Source organism: Alosa sapidissima, chromosome 3 (assembly GCF_018492685.1).
Source record: "Alosa sapidissima isolate fAloSap1 chromosome 3, fAloSap1.pri, whole genome shotgun sequence".
Classification (NCBI taxonomy): domain Eukaryota; kingdom Metazoa; phylum Chordata; class Actinopteri; order Clupeiformes; family Clupeidae; genus Alosa; species Alosa sapidissima.
Window position 1 is genome coordinate 15,815,161 of NC_055959.1, and position 21,098 is coordinate 15,836,258.

At 47.2% G+C, this 21,098-nt stretch overlaps 2 protein-coding genes across 2 annotated transcripts in view; both read left to right on the forward strand.

Annotated features, from left to right (window-relative positions):
• The window catches only part of LOC121704901, a 589,105-nt gene that overhangs the window by 483,823 nt on the left and 84,184 nt on the right, over positions 1-21,098 (forward strand). The window lies entirely within an intron of this gene.
• LOC121704686 (immunoglobulin alpha-2 heavy chain-like) overlaps positions 1-21,098 on the forward strand; it is a 249,438-nt gene that overhangs the window by 184,751 nt on the left and 43,589 nt on the right. The window lies entirely within an intron of this gene.

Below are 21,098 nucleotides of genomic sequence, written 5' to 3' on the forward strand. Positions count from 1 at the left end.
TAGATGTAGGATGCAGGCTTTACTTCCTCTCTCATATACGTCGATGTTTGTGTGTGTGTGTGTGTTTGTGTGAGTGTGTGTGTGTGTGTGTGTGTGTGTGTGTCCTTTCAGCAGGCTTCTTTTGCTACCTTTGATTTTTAAAAGCTCTTAAGCTTCTTACTTTGCCCCACTGGGCTCGGTGAGTGATGGTAGATCACCACTTTAGATGAGAAGGCATACGCATGCATGGGGCAATTGTGTCGGCATTGAACACCACAACGCTCCTCCAAGTTTACTGCATTGCACTGTTGAGGAAGCCTGACTCCTCGGTGACACTAGTTCAGCTCACAAGGTTATCGATAAAGCCTCGATTCTCCGAAGGAAAACACGAGCCGTTACCCTTTTTGTGCCTCAACTACTCCTGAATCTGGTCGTCACAGAAATCAGAAAGTTAATACTTATATTTAACTAGATGTACCGCATAGCGGTACAACATATGACCGCCGCTCAGTCCTGTACATCTGTTCCGCGAAAATAAATCACACTTCAATTTGCTGCCAGGGCTAGTCTAGCAACTCTCCGTTGGCTTGTGAGCTCCAGAAATCGAAACTTAATCAGGCCAATGAAATCGTGTATAGAGTCGTTAGGTGGCACAGAGTCGTTAGGTGGCACTCTGCACAGTTTTACTGTTTGAGACTTAGCCTGTGTTCTGTTATTCATTGTTGTAGGCCTACCATCTACAATAAATCATCATCTAATCGCCGATCCTGATCCAGCCGTCAAGCTTTATTGACCATCTTCAATACAGACATCAGAACTAAAACACAACGCAAAACGATCGTGAATCCAACATTTGGTGCCGTGACCCTTCTTGCAAAAGGAGAAGAAAGACGACAACAGCGCTCATGCAATGTGCCCCACTAACACAGAACGTGTGCGTCCCTGCAGCAAGTGAAACTGGAGGTAACGTGGGCTAGAAGCAACAATAGTTTAAACAACAACGTGGCTTCCTGTAACTATCAATGGAAAAACCATAGAAACTGCTAATCATAATCTTTAAATTGACATTAATTAAGCTGGCTATATACAACACAATTTATTTATATTCCCTTTGCATATGTTTGGGTAGACTTCAAACGTTTTTGAATTTGAGCTTACAGTTCTGTCACTATTGTGTCCTTTACATTTATTTAATAGGTATTAGTGATACCTCGAAATTAGGCTGTTTTCTGTTAGGCAATTTATTGTAGCCTGCTAACCCATATGCACAAAAAATTATTTCTGAAATTATTTCTTGATTTATAACATGTGTGTTGCCCCCTGCAGGTAACCCCCAGAACCTAGTCAACGTCAGCCGTTTCTCAGACGTAACCCCAGGCCTAGGCAGTTAAGACCCACGATACCCCCTTGAGGTTATTGTAGATAGCAGGGACCTACTGTCGAGTGAAGTCGCACGTCTTCCCTCTGCGGCGCAGATAACCTATTACTCCTATTTTAAATATCCCCCTTGGAAGTTGATCAGGCTTCCGTGGCGGATTTATTGAGATGTTTATGAAATAAGGAGCGACTACGCCTAGGTCTCGAACAGTTGGCTAACGTGCGAATATGTTTGACCCTAGAATTTATCTGGAGACACAGGTTATAGGCTACTTCTTGCTCAGGTTTTATAAGGATGGAGATTTTGTTACCGTCCAGCAGTACTCAAGTCCAACTAACCCAAATCTTAGACAGAGCAGATGAATGAGTTCTTTACTTTTCAGCACTTTGGGGATGTTAACAAAATGCGGCGTAATATCCACTTGCAGGTTACAATGTTATAGAAAATATAAAAAGAGTAAATCCACAAAAGAGAGTACAATACAAATAGTAATCCACAGATGGAGAAGAGAATACAATATTAAATCCACAAACGGAGAAAAAGGGTATATAAGAAAAAAAGAGTAAGTCCTCAAAAAGGGAAAAAATCCGCTGATTATCGTTCTGCAGTCTCTCACTGTCGGAGTAGCAGTGCGATCCCGGCAACAGGCGGTGCGGAGTTACGGTCCGCGGCTTCAGCCTGGCACAAAGTTCCAACACTTGGCTTCTCAACGAAGTACGGACAACGAATCCTAACAATCAAGCGTAACAGCAAAAAGCACGTAGCAGTAGAAGAAAAAAAGAAGAAGCAGCCCCGATCGTAGTTCGGCCCCTATTTATACTAGGTGGACTTAACCTCCCCCACACATTCCTGAGACAAATCAATCCTATTTTCCCACAACAGTTTAGAACCTTCTAGAAGTTCCCACGATGGCTGGGAATATTCTCACGTTAGCTGGGAAAATTCTCACGATAGCTAATACATTCTAGAAGTCACTGATCTTAACCAACAATTTAAGATGACACGCATTAACATACTTCTCCGGGTTACATTTCGGAGATGATACATTACATTCAGGTTTACAGATAGTTTCCAGAGGTTACACAAACAGTTTACATTCAATGGCAATTATAACCATGTGACACATTACATTTAGCAACATACACTTTTACAGTCATCAAGAGAGATCGGTTACATTCTTACAGGTTACAAACACTTATGGCATTAACTCTTCACACAATGCAATCTGAATACATTCATTTAAACAGTTTAAGGCACTTTACCCATTTCACAGTTTGAGACATACAATTCTTTACATGCATAATTCCCTAGACTTTACAAGGTCAGGCTACTAAAATACTTGTAATGATACATTTCATTCATCGCACTTTATTATTTATTATGAGGTCATTGTTTGCAGTTATGGTTCATTTTCCATTCTTTTATTCACATTCAATAATCATCAACTATTTCTGAGGTCAGGGTGATCTGGTTTAGTAATCCTGCACATTGTTCAACATCTGCTTCAACACATTCATTCACTTCCACGCTTTCAGGTGAACTTAATTCAAGAGTAGGTTGCAAGGTTATTAGTTTAACATTACGATTCAATTCCTGGTCAGTTTCTTTCCTAATTTGTCTAATCATATTTTCTAGATCAGAGAGATTACCTTGATAGCTAGCGCTGAATCTAGCCTTTCTGCGTTTTCGCCTTGTAAGACATATTGATTTTGTGCTATCGCTCTGGGGTCCATACGGTTGGTGTTCTGGCAACACGTCACATGAGATATGTCTCCATGTAGGGTAGTGTCAAATAGTGAAGGGATAGCAGGTAGATCATGTAGGCCTACATGTCACATGAGCCACGCATAGGCGCTGCTTCTTCTGTCCCTCCCAAACTGCATTAAAATGGTGTGTTAAGCAATCAGAATCTCAATTTTTTTCGGGGGAGAAACTCCCGGACACCAATATAGTCCGCACCCCTCTCAGAAAATACTTACAACGTCCCTGTCCCACAACCCCCACACTTTTAAAAAGCTTGATACGCCTCTGATTGGCTGGATGACCGTTCAATCAAATCAGCAGACCTATTTGTGTCTCTCTGTGTGTGCGTTATAGTAGATACGGTTCCAACTCTTTATGGGAGCATTTATTTCCATAGTTTACTTTCATTTTAATCTGACAAAAAGTGTGGGGGATAGAATCGTGTTCCAGCAAAAGTGTGTACGTTATAACACCCACATCCCCCACGCTTGCTACGCGCCTGCTTTGTGCATGCTTAATACCTAACACATTCATAGTGGAAACAAAGCATGGCTCATTTCAAAGCATAACATAAGATAAAACTCGGCTCCAAATTCTACTGGTCTCTAAGCATAGTCTTTTGTCTCTTTAAGAAACCCGTGTGTAAACTTTTGGCAACACTGTGGTTTAGCAAATGTGACAAACCCTCTTTTCCTTTTCCTCCTAGCATACGCTCGATTGTGTTTTATGCCCCCAACCTTGTTTTCCAGGCAGCGCTGCCACCGCGACTTAAAGGCACCTAATCCTAAACCTAACCCCAACCCTAACCCATGCCTTACCCTAGTGCCTTCCAGGCAGCGCTGCCTTGAAGACAACGTTGGGGGCATAAAACATCAAGAAACCTAGCATACGCTTACCTTACTTGATTCAATTAAAAAAGTGGATTACTCAATCGGAATGACTATTTGAACACAATAAGGATGTGTTTCATTCAGAACTAGACTGTTTTGTGTAATGGTAACATAATATGGTTTGATACATTGGAAAGCCCTGACTTTCTTTTTTACAGTGTAGTACTCCAAATGGTATCAGCACGAGTAAAGTTATTGGTTTGATATGAAAGCACATTGTTCAATACATTTTTTAAATTCCTGCCAACAAATAGCTAACCAAATAAATATTCAGATAACTGAAATTCAATGACCCATGAGAGTCAGTCACTCTGTCTCTGTTAAGTACAGTACATAACAGACCTGGCAACAAGCTTCCAGTAAGTCTATATAAGCCAGTGGCTCCAATGAAGTTCAAAAAGGAAAATCCCCAAAAACAAACAAGACACATGTGCAAAAACCGGACAGGGGAGCATGTCCACAGAATGAAAAAGTATCCAATGGTACAAGTGAACAAGGTGATGTGTAAGCAAAGCTCAAAAAGCAACTCCTGCAAGTCCTGTAGGTAGGGTGACCACCGCCATGACACTGAAACTGAGGACACTTGTACCCAAAAGTTAGGACAAAGGTCCAAAAGTGAGGACACATATGGAATCGGAGTAACATTGGGAATAACATTAGAAAATAAACCATTTCTATAGAAGGCACCAATTTATTTTAACATAATTTATTATAGTAACATTTTTTTTTTTTTTCACATTAGTCAGCTATTTCCAACATTCCCATACTTATTATAATAACATAGTAACATTAGTTTTTGTGTGTGTGTGTTTTTCCACATTAGTCAACAAACCCACATTTTTAACCCAATAACTTTTTAGTCACTTAATAACTTTGTGAGCTCCGCAGCTGTGGTTGTTGTTGGAGCAAAAACGCTGTTACAGAGGTTTTCCTGGCAGATCTGGCTTTCTCTTTGTGCCTGCCTGTGAGAGCGTGCCTCTCTATGGCACTCTTACTCCTGAAGCTGACATCAATATCGGTTTCACAGTTTACAAAATGCATGGTATGCATCTGTCCTGCTTTTGGTAGCAAAGTGGTGTTCAGAATACCAAGCAGAGTTGAAAGACTTCTTTTGTTTCGCCATATGCAACTTAAGGCTCAGCAACGGAGTTCATTCAATCAATCAAAGGGGAGTTAACTGCTTCGCGAAAAGGAAATCGGTGGAGTTTTGTGATGTCCCATGCTACAGTGGTGGCGGAGGGTCAGAAATGATGACACGTAACAGAGATGAGTAGCTTACAGAGGCCTTGAAATGAGGCGTAGCCTATGTGCTCATGAAATGCGGACAGATGGCCACTCATGACAAAAATCCGGACAAATGTCCAAAAAAGAGGACACACTCACTCTGTCCGGACAGAGAGCTCAAAAACCGGACTGTCCGGACAAAATCCGGACGGATGGCCACCCTACCTGTAGGTATCACACTGTGATGCCTGCATATTCAGAATACAGAGGACTATTCCACAACAAAGAAATCTTGGACTGACTGAAACTAACTGAAAGTCAGCAGACTGGCAACAGCCATTTACAATGTGGTGGTGTCATCTGTATTAGCATGTGAAAACCAAGGAATGTGAAAGTATTTCGTCACACTGAGACAATGCATGGCCAATTAATGCAATGGCAGCCGAGGACAATGATTCATAATGTAAAGAAATAAACTCCTCTGTTCCTGTAATACCCACATACATCAATAGGAGAATGTGAAGCAGCGTGGCATTATCACACTTTACTTGATTTTTTACATTTTTATTGATTTTAATGATGTTAACACATGCATGGCCAACTTATGAAATGGCAGCAGAGAGGAGAATGAATGTAAAGAAGTAAACTCCACTTTTCCTGTAATACCCACATACATCAATAGGAGAATGTGAAGCAGCGTGGCATAATCACTTTAAGTTCCAGAGAAGTATGAAGAGAGGGGAGGAGCACTCTCATTTATTCTGCACTGGTGTGATGTGGGCAGTCTATGCAAACCCAACCAAACTTCACCATCTTATAAATTCAATTCCATTAAATTCAGTTGTATGTCAGTCACATCTATTTGGGGGAGTACATCATCACAATGCTGAGGAGGATCTTTTGGTGCGCTGCTTTATTTTTGGTCTACCCAGTTGGTATGTGCTATAGATATTCAAGGCATGGCTGCAAGTTAAGACCGCTGTGGGTATTGTTTTATTAGTTTCTAATTTGATACATTTAATTTACAGATGGAAGAGGCCAGATACTGACTGAATCTGAGTCCATGGCTCTTAGACTCTCACAAACTGACCTGCACATACTCTGGGTTAGGTACTCATGCTGTAGTTTGGATCAGGCAACCTCATGGAAAAGGGCTGGAGTGGTTGACTTATATTTCTTATAGTGGTGGCAACACATATTACTCACAAGCTGTGCAGGGAGGATTCACAACGACCAGAGACAACAGCAATAGTCAAGTGTTTTTACACATGAGCAGCCTGAGAGCTGAAGACACAGCTGTGTACTACTGTGCTAGAGAAACTACGCTGCTGAACAAAAACATGGTGTGGTCATGCACAAAACAAAAATGCTACTCTATCAAACATTTAAATCAGTGAACAGTTGTCATGAGCTCTCTCTCTGCCTGGTAACACGTGCTGATTGAAGTCTGATGACCTCCACCTGTTCCTGCTCTGCTCTGCCTCACCCTCGTTAACCTACCAGCTGCACTGCATTCACCACTCATCATGTCCTGTATATAAAGCCTTGCTTTTCAGTCCACACTTGTCAGATCGTCTGCAACCAGCACCAGTTACCTGCCTGTTTTGGAAAACGCCTCTGACTCTTTGCCTGTGATCCCAGACCCGCTCGACTACTTCTGTGTTCTCCAGCCCCGGTAATCTTGACCTGCCTTCCGTCCCTCTTCTACGAATACCGCCTAGTCCTTGACTGTACTGCTGCTTCGTTTCAATTGCTGTTGTGTGTGTGCTTCCCCCAGGACTTCCCGGATCATCCAGCTCCTGCCATCGCTGTTCGGCTACTGGGGGAACACACACACGCAGACTCTTGGAACTCCTGTACCCCCCCGGAACCCCCTTAACCCCCAACCCTTAAATAAACTTTTGAACGTGACGCTTTTGTGGTCCTCGTCCTGTTTGGTGTCTGACAGTACGATCTGACCAAACATAGACCCAGCGCACGGTCGAACCAGCATGGAAACCGACGAACCAGAACCACCCACCGCCATGCAACGCCTGGAAGAGACAGAGAGAGAGGCCAACCGCAACACTGCTGACATTGCCTCCCTACTTCAAGCCGGCTACCAACAGCGTCAGCAGTTCCAGCAGCAACAGCAACAACTTGCAATGATCATTCAACTTCTCACCAACCTTTCTCCTCTGCCTGCTCCCACCGGCCCAGCCCCAGCCAGCCTGCTCACCGGCCCAGCACCCGAGTCTCCTGCCCAGTCCACTGCTGCCGTGGCTGCCGGAGCCCCAGAACCCAGGATCGGCAATCCCGAGCGGTTCAGCGGCGACCCAACCCAGGTACGGGCGTTCCTGACGAGCTGCCGTGTCCAGTTTACCCTGCAACCCAGGACTTTTGCCACTGAAGGGGCGAGGGTCGGTTACGTGATCACTCACCTGACGGGCCGAGCTCGACTCTGGGGAACGGCGGAGTTCGAGCGCCAGACCCCAGCATGTGCAACCTTCAACCTATTCGCAGAGGAGATGCTCAAGGTATTCGATTTGGAATCCACAACAGCCGGGGCATCTCGGATCCTGATGAGTATTCGCCAAGGCAGAAGGACTGTTGCGGATTACTCCATTGACTTTCGAACTGTGGCAAGTCGGAGCTCCTGGAACATGGAAGCATTGGTGGATGCCTTCCTCCACAGCCTGGCGGACTACATAAAGGACGAGCTGGTTTCCCATGATCAACCCCCCACTCTTGATGAAGCCATTGCTCTGGCTGTCCGCATCGACCGCAGGATCCAGGCCCGTCGTCGTGAGAGAGGGCGCCAGAGTCCATCCACTAGCACACGGAATGTTCCAACTGCCCTTCTGTCCGCACCTGCCACACCATCTAGCCAGCCGGACCAGTCTGAACCGATGGAGATCGGCCGCGCCTCCCTAACCCCTGCAGAGCGCCAGCGACGCATCACCTCCAACTTGTGCCTGTACTGTGGTGGTGATGGTCATCGAGTCGCCACCTGTCCAGCAAAAGCCGGAGCTCACCAGATGTAGGAGGAATCCGGATGAGCTCAATGAACATTCAGCCCTCCATCAGCCGTAAACCCCTCATCCAAGTCTGTCTTCACCTGTCTGATTCCACCCACACCCTGGCAGCCCTGGTGGACTCTGGCGCAGAAGCAAACATTATTGACACAGGACTTGCTCGTCAGCTGGGCTTGGAAAGCCATCGCTTGTCCACTCCTGTTCCAGCCCGGGCCCTGGACGGTCACGTAATTGGCACAGTTACCAGCGTCACAGCCCCCATCTCAATGATGGTGTCAGGAAACCACCGAGAGACCATCCGCTTCCACCTGCTCAGCTCTCCAGGCCAACCCCTAATCCTGGGCTACCCTTGGCTCCGTCTCCACAATCCTCACCTCGATTGGGCCTCTGGAACTGTGAAAGAGTGGGGAAATGCCTGCCACCTGACCTGTTTGCGTGCTGCCGCGCTGCCCCCCGGCTCAGTACCCCCCAGCACTGCCCCCGACATTTCTAATGTCCCTGAATGTTACCATGGCCTCCGAGAGGTGTTCAACAAGACCAAAGCCACATCTCTGCCCCCACACCGTCCGTACGACTGTGCCATTGATCTCCTCCCTGGGACTGCTCCACCCAAAGGTCACCTCTACTCACTATCCCCTCCTGAAAGAAAAACTATGGAGGATTACATCAGGGACTCCCTGGCAGCTGGACTCATCCGCCCGTCTTCCTCTCCTGCTGGTGCCGGGTTCTTCTTCGTGGGAAAGAAAGATGGTTCTCTTCGCCCCTGCATTGATTATCGAGGTCTGAACGATGTCACAGTGAAGAACCGGTACCCTCTGCCTTTACTCACCTCTGCTTTTGAGTTGCTCCAGGGATCCACTATTTTCACCAAACTGGACCTTAGAAATGCTTACCACCTAGTGCGAGTAAGGGAGGGTGACGAGTGGAAGACTGCATTCAACACCCACACCGGCCATTATGAGTACCTGGTAATGCCATTTGGTCTCACCAACGCCCCAGCGGTATTCCAGGCGCTGGTGAATGATGTGCTGCGGGACATGCTGAATAAATTCGTCTTCGTGTACCTGGACGACATCTTAATTTTCTCCAGAACTCTGTCCGAACACACCCGTCATGTCCAGCTGGTTCTTCGGCGGCTCCTGGAGAACTCGCTCTATGTCAAAGCGGAGAAATGCGAGTTCCATGCTCAGACTGTGTCATTCCTGGGATACATCGTCGCTGAAGGCAATATCCAGATGGACCCCGCAAAGGTCTCGGCAGTTACCTCCTGGCCAGTTCCGGGGAATAGGAAGATGTTGCAGCAATTCCTCGGTTTTGCCAATTTCTACCGGAAATTCATCCGGAACTACAGCTCCGTCACCGCTCCCCTCACAGCTCTGACCAGCATCAAACACCCCTTTTTCTGGACCCCAGAGGCCAACACAGCCTTTCATACCCTCAAGGCCCGGTTCACCACTGCCCCCATCCTCCAGATGCCGGATTCAGACCGGCAGTTCGTTGTCGAGGTGGATGCCTCAGACGTGGGAGTCGGGGCCATACTCTCTCAACGGGCAGAGGAGGACAACAAGTTGCACCCCTGTGCATTTTTCTCTCGCCGGCTTTCACCTGCAGAGCGCAATTATGATGTTGGAAACCGTGAGCTGTTGGCTGTCAAGCTTGCCCTGGAGGAGTGGCGTCACTGGCTGGAGGGGTCCACTGTTCCGTTCCTGGTCTGGACCGATCACAAAAACCTTGAATACATCCGCAATGCCAAACGTCTTAACCCCAGACAGTCCCGCTGGGCCTTGTTTTTCACCAGATTCAACTTCACCCTGTCATACCGCCCAGGTTCTCGGAACACCAAGCCGGACGCTCTCTCCCGTCAGTTTCATAAGGATGACGCCCCTTCCCAGGAACCTGCATCAATTCTGCCCGATCCCTGCGTCGTAGCTGCCCTGACCTGGGATATCGAGGAGGAAATTCAAGAGGCCCTCCGTGACCATCCCAGTCCCAGTGCATGCCCAGACGGTCGTCTCTTCGTCCCAGAGAATTTGAGGTCCCGGGTCATACAGTGGGGACACAACTCCCGCCTTGCCTGCCACCCGGGCTCCGCCCGCACCTGCCATCTCCTTGCCCAGCGCTTCTGGTGGTCTTCTTTGAGAAGGGATGTCCGAGAATTCGTCCGTGCCTGCCCCACCTGCAATCAGAACAAGTCCTCCACTCGGCCCCCCGCTGGTTTACTCCAGCCCTTGCCTGTGCCCACACGACCCTGGTCCCACGTCTCCTTGGACTTTGTAACTGGCCTCCCACCATCAGGTGGGATGACGGTCATTCTCACTGTGGTTGACCGGTTCAGCAAGATGGCACACTTCATTCCCCTCCCTAAACTGCCATCTGCCAGAGAGACTGCCCAGGCTGTTCTTGATCATGTCTTCCGTCTACACGGGCTGCCCAGGGATGTTGTCTCTGACCGAGGCCCGCAATTCACCTCTACATTCTGGAAGGAGTTCTGCCGTCTTCTAGGGGCCACAGTGAGTCTCACCTCTGGGTTCCACCCCCAGTCCAATGGTCAATCCGAGCGGGCAAACCAGGAGCTGGAGAAGGCGCTGCGGTGCATGGTTTCTCGCAAACCCCAGGCTTGGGCACAACAACTGATGTGGATAGAGTATGCTCACAACTCCCTCACCTGCTCTGCCACTGGTATGTCACCTTTCCAGTGTGTGTATGGCTACCAGCCCCCCCTGTTCCCCAGCCAGGAAGGAGATGTGTCCTGCCCGTCTGCCCTCGCCTATGCCCGCCGTTGCCGTCGTACCTGGTCACAAGCTCGTGCCACGCTACTCAAGTCAGCTGTCAGCTATGCCACTGGGGCTAACCGCCGAAGATCGCCGGCACCCGCCTACCGTGTTGGCCAGAAGGTGTGGCTGTCAGCCAAGGATCTCCCACTGCGGGTGGAATCGCGTAGACTGGCACCTCGATTCCTCGGCCCGTTCCCTATCCAGAGGGTCATCAGCCCAACCGCAGTCCGGCTCCAGTTGCCAACCTCCATGAGGGTGCACCCTACTTTCCATGTTTCGAAAGTCAAGCCGACGCATGAAAGCCCGCTGGTCCCCGTGCCGCTTCCTCCTCCTCCTCCTCGCCTCGTTGACGGTGGGCTGGTGTACACCGTTCGACGCCTGCTTCGGTCCAGACGGCGAGGTAGGGGCCTCCAGTATCTCGTCGACTGGGAGGGCTATGGACCTGAGGAGAGAACCTGGGTGCCAGCCAGTCGGATTGTGGACCGGACACTCATCGCCGACTTCCACCGTCTGCATCCTGATCAACCTGCAACCTCCGTAGGGGCCGCCCCAGAGGGGTCCCTAACCGTCCTGCCCGCCCGGCTTCCTGTCCTGTGCCTGACCCTGACCCTGTCTCGGTACCTGTCCCGTCTTCTGTCCACGACCCTCCAGCTCCCTCCGAGGATGAGGAGGTTCACTCGGACCGCTCGGAGGAATTCTAGCCCTCCACCGGCTCCCCTCCGCCCTCCCGACGTGGTGTCACTCTTGGGGACTTCTGGGGCCGTCCCTTAGGGGGGGGGGGTTCTGTCATGAGCTCTCTCTCTGCCTGGTAACACGTGCTGATTGAAGTCTGATGACCTCCACCTGTTCCTGCTCTGCTCTGCCTCACCCTCGTTAACCTACCAGCTGCACTGCATTCACCACTCATCATGTCCTGTATATAAAGCCTTGCTTTTCAGTCCACACTTGTCAGATCGTCTGCAACCAGCACCAGTTACCTGCCTGTTTTGGAAAACGCCTCTGACTCTTTGCCTGTGATCCCAGACCCGCTCGACTACTTCTGTGTTCTCCAGCCACGGTAATCTTGACCTGCCTTCCGTCCCTCTTCTACGAATACCGCGTAGTCCTTGACTGTACTGCTGCTTCGTTTCAATTGCTGTTGTGTGTGTGCTTCCCCCAGGACTTCCCGGATCATCCAGCTCCTGCCATCGCTGTTCGGCTACTGGGGGAACACACACACGCAGACTCTTGGAACTCCTGTACCCCCCCCGGAACCCCCTTAACCCCCAACCCTTAAATAAACTTTTGAACGTGACGCTTTTGTGGTCCTCGTCCTGTTTGGTGTCTGACAACAGTAGCTGCATTCTCCACTGAATCAGCTCTGTGCTATTTCTGACTAAACCTCATCTGAAGACTAAAGCATTGAGGGCACACATTAACTTCACAGAAATATACAGTACAGTAAATGTTTTGTACAGTATACAGTAAACATACATTTATCCTTTTGTAGCGTATGTGAGCTTCCATGAGTTTTTTTTTTTTTTTTTTTTTTTATCCCACTCCATCTCCTACTCCATCCCCTACTCTTTCAACTCTTGTGTATGTACTGTAAATGAGTGTGTGTATGTCTTGGCTTGTGAGGGTGTGTGTGTGTGTGTGTGTTTACGTCAGCATGTGTTGTGTGTGTTTATGTGTGCGTGTGTGTGTGTGTATTTATGTCAGTGTGTGTGTATGTGTGTGTGTGTGTCTTACGGTGGCCAAGAAGTGTAAAACAAATTTACCTTTGCGGGTGCAAATTTACAAAGTGCAAAACATTTTTTTTTTTGTGTGTGTGTGTGTGTGTGTGTGTGTGTTTATGTCAGCGTGTGTTGTGTGTGTTTATGTGTGCGTGTGTGTGTGTATTTATGTCAGTGTGTGTGTCTTACGGTGGCCAAGAACAGCAAAACAAATTTACATTTGCGGGTGCAAATTTACAAAGTGCAAAACAAATTTACATTTGCGGGTGCAAATTTACAGAGTGCAAAACAAATGTACATTTGCGGGTGCAAAATGTCAGTGTGTGTGTATGTGTGTGTGTGTGTGTCTTACGGTGGCCAAGAAGTGCAAAACAAATTTACCTTTGCGGGTGCAAATTTACAAAGTGCAAAAAAATTTTTTTTGTGAGTGTGTGTGTGTGTGTGTTTATGTCAGCGTGTGTTGTGTGTGTTTATGTGTGCATGTGTGTGTGTGTATTTATGTCAGTGTGTGTGTGTGTGTGTGTCTTACAGTGGCCAAGAACAACAAAACAAATTTACATTTGCGGGTGCAAATTTACAAAGTGCAAAACAAATTTACATTTGCGGGTGCAAATTTACAGAGTGCAAAACAAATGTACATGTACATTTGCGGGTGCAAATTTACAAAGTGCAAAACAAATTTACATTTGCGGGTGCATATTTACAATGTCCGAGCAAAAATTAAATGTCATAAAACAAAATTACAATCTAAAACAAATGTACAACCCTGTGAATACTTTTACAAATTTTGATACAAATTTACAAACAGCAGAATCTGTCGGAAAGGGTAGGTACAATATACAGGAACGTTATCACATAAAAGCCATGGTACCAAATATCTCCATGAATTAAATATTTGATTATCACCACAGTATTCAATAATTCACTCATTAATTATTTTTTACTCAAAAACACTTGGTTAAAAGTAGAGACAACAACAAGAAGCAGGTGTACCTGCAGATGACTGGCCTGAAGAGTGAAGACACTGCTGTGTATTACTGTGCCAGAGACACACAGTGGCAGAAGAGGCTCCATTGCACTTACAAAAACACATACAACACTGATCACCAATCAGAGTTAGCAGGCATCACAGAGCATATTATAGTTTTTTACTAATAAAGTCAAAGCGATTTCATACAGAATGCTTCATAGGTTTTACCCAAAGCAGAATTTAAGAAAATCAGTACCAGATCAGTTGTCCCCAGCTATGTTTTTTAGACTGTGCAGATCAACTGGCCCCTTCATTCACTGACATTTTCAATTCCTCTCTACGTCAGTGTGCAGTTCCACAATGTTTTAAAGAATCTGTCATTGTCCCGGTCCCTAAATCAGCAAAAAAACAGGCCTCAATGACTTCAGGCCAGTTGCCCTCACCTCAGTGGAATGCTTGTGATGTGGATGAGGTGCTGTGGCCAAACCGAAACTGAAGAGAGGATGCAGCATAGTTTTTTTTTACTGTAACTGTAAATTCTTTTGTTGTTTTGTATGTATACCACTGTATATGCAACTTTGTGTTGGTTGGGATGTACACTGTGTACATTGTTTTTGTGGGGAAAATAAAATATATTTGTTACCATGTATTTATGTGTTCTGAGTATAAACATATTCTCAAATATTTTACAACACACTTACTGTATGTATACAGTATACTGTCTGTAGTAGTAACACTGAACAAAAAAAATAGTTGTTTTCCATTCTTCATAGTGTTTTACATTGAGCATGTCAATGTTCAACTAGTTCTTATAAATGTCTAGTCATAATATGGGTTGTGTGTGTCATCTGAAAACAAAATACCATTTTGAGAAGAAATAACATTGTTTTGAATTTAAAGTTTCATTTTGCAGGAGAAATGATAGCTTCAGCGAAAGTTCTACTAGGAAGACTCGTAGTGTAACTTACTCCTCCCATGCTTACACGGAGCCAATCTTAGCTTTGCCTACTTTCGGGAAAGCCCTGCAATCTGATCATTCACTCATTCAATCAGTGCTAGCCTATAGGAATTCAGTGGGCTCTTTAAATACGTACCACCTAACACTGCTTCTGCTTCTCAGTATGCTGACTTTGACGTCCTAGCTCAGGCTTCCGCGTGGACCTGGGCTCTCTGCATTTTTACATTCGCCCCTTCTGCCCTCAGTGGCGTTACTTGTTACAATCCTACCGCGCTCGTTTGCTGCGCTGTTCAGACCTGTGCGTCCTTCAGTCAGGGCCACTGCATGTCGCTTCATCGCTAATCTCTGCATATCGGAGCCAGTCACGCTCACGCTGTTGCAGCCTTCAATTCACGATGACCTACTGCCGGGTCGCCGTCCTCGCGCAACTCTGTTGCAGGCCCATGTCGTTTTCGGCAACAATTTCTCAAGCTTCAGCGTCTGGTTGGTAAGGTTATCGTGCTCTCTTCCCAAGCTCCTCGAGCTGGGCTACACTACCCACAGTCATGCAACCTGCTTGCCAACGATATTCGGCGGGCAGCAAACAAACTGACTTGTCTGACACGGTTTAACTTTCACTTAAGCCTCCTTACATAATTCCTGCTGATTTTATAATCCTTGCGATTTGTGCTGTAAATTCCTGGCCTGCATCACGCTGCCTTTGAACCCAACCCTGTATTAAGACCTGTTTAATTGATGTTCTACACTCACTGTGGTTATCTCGATGTCTACCTTGGTTGAGCGTCGTCAAACCAGTTGTCTTTTTGTGTAGCCTCTTAATTTGCCTCGCTGCTCGTGGGCTGCATAGGCTTTAGGCTAGGCTACTCGTCTGCTGGACCTTCCGTTCGGGTATCACTCCTTGTGCATGGCTGCGGGAAGCCAGTTCATCGTTGCATTCATATAATCATCTGGGATTGCGTCCCATACCTTCTGGTAGGAAGTCTACACGGCCTTCCTCGGGTGATTTTCTGCATGCACTTGCCGTTGCTCAAACTACTCTCAGCTACCGCTGATCTGTCATCTCCCAGGTATGCCGTGACGTCCCCGACGTTCTCGGCTATCTGGGTTCTCAATTTTGGGGGGTCTTACACCAAAGCTCGAACCAAAATGACGGCACGCCGGCCCATGGTCATCAATTGCCAGTATGTCACACAAGCTATTATCTAGGCAATAATAGGTGTTTTCTTTTCAATGCCCGTATTGTCAGTGTTCATGAGCTGACACCACAGTGTGGGCTCATGCCCACATGGTTGAGCTTTTAATTAAGAAGCTGTGTCATTTGTGTATAACATATCCTTCTAGCGTCTTTTGTATGTTTAAAATGTATTTTCTGATTCCATATCGTGTGGGAATTCTATGGCAGGCCTCACTTTGCTCACTGCCCACCAGTGGGTCGCTTCAGCACTCTATATATTGGTGTTAATGGTTACCGGCTGTTCATGATTATGTCGGCAATTTTACATTTCGCTAGTTGTGGTTTAAGTGGTGGCCTATGCTGGAAGTTCGTTGATCACGACTACCAACGTAGCCGTTGGCTGGTTGTTTTACCGATGACGATGCTACATGTCGCCTGTCTAACCACTCCTTCCTTCTCGCAGGTCAAACGGAGCGGTCCATCATCACTGGCAGACTCAAGTCTCCTTCAGGCCAACGCCGCGCCCTTCATGCACTCTCTTTAGACACAACGGGTCTCTGCGTGTCTGTGATTTCAGCCCATCTAGTCACGCCATCAGTCACATTGATTGCTGACTCGAATTGCTGTTTTAGCAGGATCCTCTGCATAATGTGTACTCTAATTTCCATTCTCCTATTTTGCCTTGGCTGTTTTGTTTTGGCAGATATGCTCACCCGAAGTGATCGCGCCAGGGAGGACGTGCAAGTTCCTTTTACATTCTCCTCCCAATCTTTAATTTGCTAACCCCTGCAGGTGCATCATGCCTCCCCTCTTCCGTTGAGGGGATGCAGTTCGTCAATGGAGAAGCAGGTCCACATATCACACTAACATCTACTTTCTTACAGGAATGGCAGTGCCGGTTCACGGAATCACGCAATCGCGTGGATCATGTTTCCAGTTCATACTGGAGGGGGTCATCCCTCCGTCTTCACAAATCTCCCGAAGGCCAGCGCTTTCGAGGATATCTCCTCTTGTAGCACGGCTTAAAACTAGCCTTCCTAATCCCAGCACTTATCACCTGTCTAGAACTAACACTTGTCTGTGTAAAACTCACTGATGCACTTTTCGTTATTGCGCTCTACCTTCTAAATTGTTTTTAATTGCACTGGCATTGTGGGAGAATTGTTTTAGCTTTAACCTGTTTGCTGTCACGTTGGTCTAGGTTGCCCTAGATGCTGGTTGCCCAGCTCACTGTCCAGGTTGCCTTGGTTGCCGGTTGCCCGGCTCATGACGCTCGTCTAGGTTGCCCAGTTGGTCCAGGTGGCCCTGGATGCCGGTTGCCCGGCCATCATGTCTGTCTAGGTTGCCCTGGACGCTGGTTGCCCAGCTCATGGTTCAGGATACCGCTATAAGGTCAATGTTAACTGCCTGATCCCGGACTTCGACGCAATTGGATGACACTATGTCTGTCGTCTGTTTAGATCGCCTCTGGCCCGTTATACCAGCTACACTGATATTGGTTCCCCGCGATGCAAGGGGCAAAAGTTACGTGCATCATACTCCTTGCCAGACTCGAGTCTCTCCCTGAGCAAACGCTTCCGTGAGAACTCTGGATTCCCAGGGTACATTCTCAGTCGCTTTGATTAAAAATGTCCTGGCCACATGGAATGTCACGTGAATGCACACCCCTCCACTCACTCAGGGGCCAGTGCTGGCGCATGACTAATATAATTTCTGCATCCAGTTGGGCGATATGTATTGCTTATTCTCTCCTCATTGCTACCTTTACTCATTGTCTCTCCAGCAGCCAGTTCTAAACTGTCCTATCCTGCCACAGTGGTGCAGCTGGTATAGCGAGCTCGCGTTAAGTCATTCTCAGAGCTCCTTTGCACTCTGAGATGCATAAGCACCATGGTGGTACCCCAGCACTCATCTGTTCGTTGTCTCGTCATATTTCAGTTACATATGTTCTTCCTCCTGTCACATACAGGCATGAATTGTCCTGAAGTCCTTTGTCTACCTCGCAAGGTCATGCTTCCCTCGCATTACTGATGCTGCTCATCTTATTTTGGGGGGCTTTCCAAGAGCAGGTGCTAAGGCGTAGCACACGCATCCATCTTGGCCTTGGGTCTGCAGCGCAATGCATTCATCTCACTCTAGCCGCTGCAGGTGAGAACAGAACACACATCTGGCTTCACAAGCACTAGTCTTCTACAAAACTAGTCATAATGCTTATCTATCCTAAATATTAAACCACATGACTTCGATGTAAATATACTCAAGCACCCATATCAACTAACTCATTGCTCCGGTCCCAAGCATCTGCAACTACAAGCTCTATTCCCCTGCATTGATCCTGAGTACATTATGTTTAACCTTTTAACCCTAACCATGTTTTGCTTCCCTGGTCCCCGTTCACTACCTTAAACTACGGCTCACACTTTACCTGATTTTCAGCAGCCATCTAGCTAACGTGCTGCTTAAATGTAACCTCTCTTCAAAGAGGTTCACCTCTCACTCATTCCGCATCGGCGCAGCCAAGTCTGCCGGCCAAAAGGGCTATCCACGTCATCCATCAGGATGCATCAAACTAACTCCTCTTGACATTTTCGATGCTCAGAAGTTGCTCTCCCATGTTAACTCAGGTACCTCATTTTACCTTCACAAATCCTGGTGGCGGTGGTTAAATTCTGGCATTCGCCTTGCACTAATCGCTGAAACAGAGGCCCAGCATGCCGGTAGCTTGTGGTGATTTAGTCTCAGCCATGGGCATGTTGCCCTTTTCACTGGTTGCCCAGCTCGTTCGACGCTTATGGTTCAGGTCACTTCTCGCCGGTCGCCCGGCTCGTGATGCACGTCTAGGTTGCCCTAGACACTGGTTGCCCAGTTTGGTCCAGGTTGCCCTGGATGCCGGTCACCCGGCCATCACATCGGTCTAGGTTGCCCTAGACGCTGGTTGACCAGCTCATGGTTCAGGTCGCACCGTACGCCGGTTGCCCGGCTCGTGACGCTCGTCTAGGTTGCCCTAGACGCTGGTTGCCCAGTTCGGTCCAGGTTGCCCTGGGTGCCGGTCGCCCGGCCGTCACGTTGGTCTAGGTTGCCCTAGACGCTGGTTGCCCAGCTAATGGTCCAGGTTGCCTTGGACGCCGGTAGCCCGGCACGTCTCGTGGTCTAGGTTGCCCTAGACGCTGGTTGCCCAGCTCGCATAAGCACTAAAGTCCAGGTTGCTCTGGATGCCGGTGGCCTGGCTCGTCACGATGTACTAGCTTGCTAGTCACTGGGCGCCCAGATCGTGAAGTGCTTATGGTCCAGGTTGCCCTGGACGCCGGTTGCCCGGCCGCCGCATTGGTCTAGGTTGCCCTAGACGCTGGTTGCCCAGCTCGTCAAGCTTCTAAATCCCACTAAAGCGAAAGCATGCTGCGGGCCCCACTACAACCCTAGGTTTATGGTTAACACCTAGCTACTTTAAAATTCTGTCGGCGTCCTGGCACAACGTCTTCACCCAGGCCCAGTCATGCTGTTTAATTCATCTTGTATGTATACTAATGTCTCTGCTCCTCTCAGAACCAGATTACTGAGTCACCGCCCTGGCGGGCATCACTCATCCTTTTGGGGGTAGGCTCCCTGCCCCTGCCTTCATCCATCGGCAGGAGACGAGATCCGCTCATCGCTGGACGGATCCGAGACGGGGCCTACGCCAAAGACTGTTACCTATTCAGGACTCTATCATGCTTGCATCCAAGCCGTTCCTTTACTAATTAAATTGTTAACTGATTCTCTTCTGTCTACTGAGTCTTTCTGGTAGAAATGATAGCTTCAGCGAAAGTTCTACTAGGAAGACTCGTAGTGTAACTTACTCCTCCCATGCTTACACGGAGCCAATCTTAGCTTTGCCTACTTTCGGGAAAGCCCTGCAATCTGATCATTCACTCATTCAATCAGTGCTAGCCTATAGGAATTCAGTGGGCTCTTTAAATACGTACCACCTAACACTGCTTCTGCTTCTCAGTATGCTGACTTTGACGTCCCCTCCACCTCCCCTCCAGCCACCTCTGCCAGCAGTCCACGTCCATCGGGCACGGTCTGCCTACCACATCATCTTCCTTCAGCCACCGCCACCAGTTGGTCCCCGTCTCGTCGTGGGGGGTAGGCTCCCCGCCCCTGCCTTCATCCATCGGCAGGAGACGAGATCCGCTCATCGCTGGACGGATCCGAGACGGGGCCTACGCCAAAGACTGTTACCTATTCAGGACTCTATCATGCTTGCATCCAAGCCGTTCCTTTACTAATTAAATTGTTAACTGATTCTATTCTGTCTACTGAGTCTTTCTGGTAGAATTGAGGGGTTTTGCGGTCTGTGTACTTTTGCGTTCATTCATTATTCTGTTTCTGAAATGGAAAATAGAAAAACAGTGCTAAAGCTCTGATCGCTTATTGTAAAACTGTGTGACAGGTGTTTGCCGATGTGATGAGTCAGTGTGCATAGTAGGGAAATTAACTTTAGAATTTGAATGCCAGTGTGTTATTTGTGAAAACAAAAAAAAATGTTCATGAAAATTGTGCCAAATGCAGATAATTGTGTGTAGTGTTTTGAAAAAAGTGTGTTTTAGAACTGCAATTTGAGTGTAAAGCAGGACTTGTGCTTGTAGTTTTGCAGAATTGGTTTAGAGTACCAGTATTTGTGTGTGTAACCAATTGAGAAAAACTGTAATACAGCTCTGTGCCATTGGATACTGGACTTTCTGAGGAATGGAATTCAATCACTCAAGGTTAATAATGCTACATCATGCCCTCTGACTCTCGACACTGGTGCTCCATCTACTCTAATGCCTTGATATCTCACCATCACTCACAATTGGTTGTGACCTCCTTCCATTACACGGCATGTACTCTGAGCACACCTTAAACCGCACTTCCAGAATAAGATCCCTCTCGTCCAAACCACCACTTTTTCCAGCTTCTTCCCTCTGAAGACGATACAGGTCCATAAGAATCTAAACCACATTGATTCAAAAATAACTTCTTCCTTTCAGCAATAAGACTCTTGAACCCTAAAACTGATCTGAACAATTTAATTTCCTTTTTTCTTTGCAATTATTTCTTTCTCTTCCTCTACACTGTTTTGAGCTAAATATTTCTGTGACAAAAAAATGCCACCAACATAGTTGTGTGGCAATAAATCATCTATCTCTTTATCTATATTATTAGTAATTATCATGACCGTCGCGGTAACGAAGGTCATGTGGGTTTAGTCAGAGTTTTTTTTTTATTATTTATTTATTTATTCTTTTTTTTCTTCA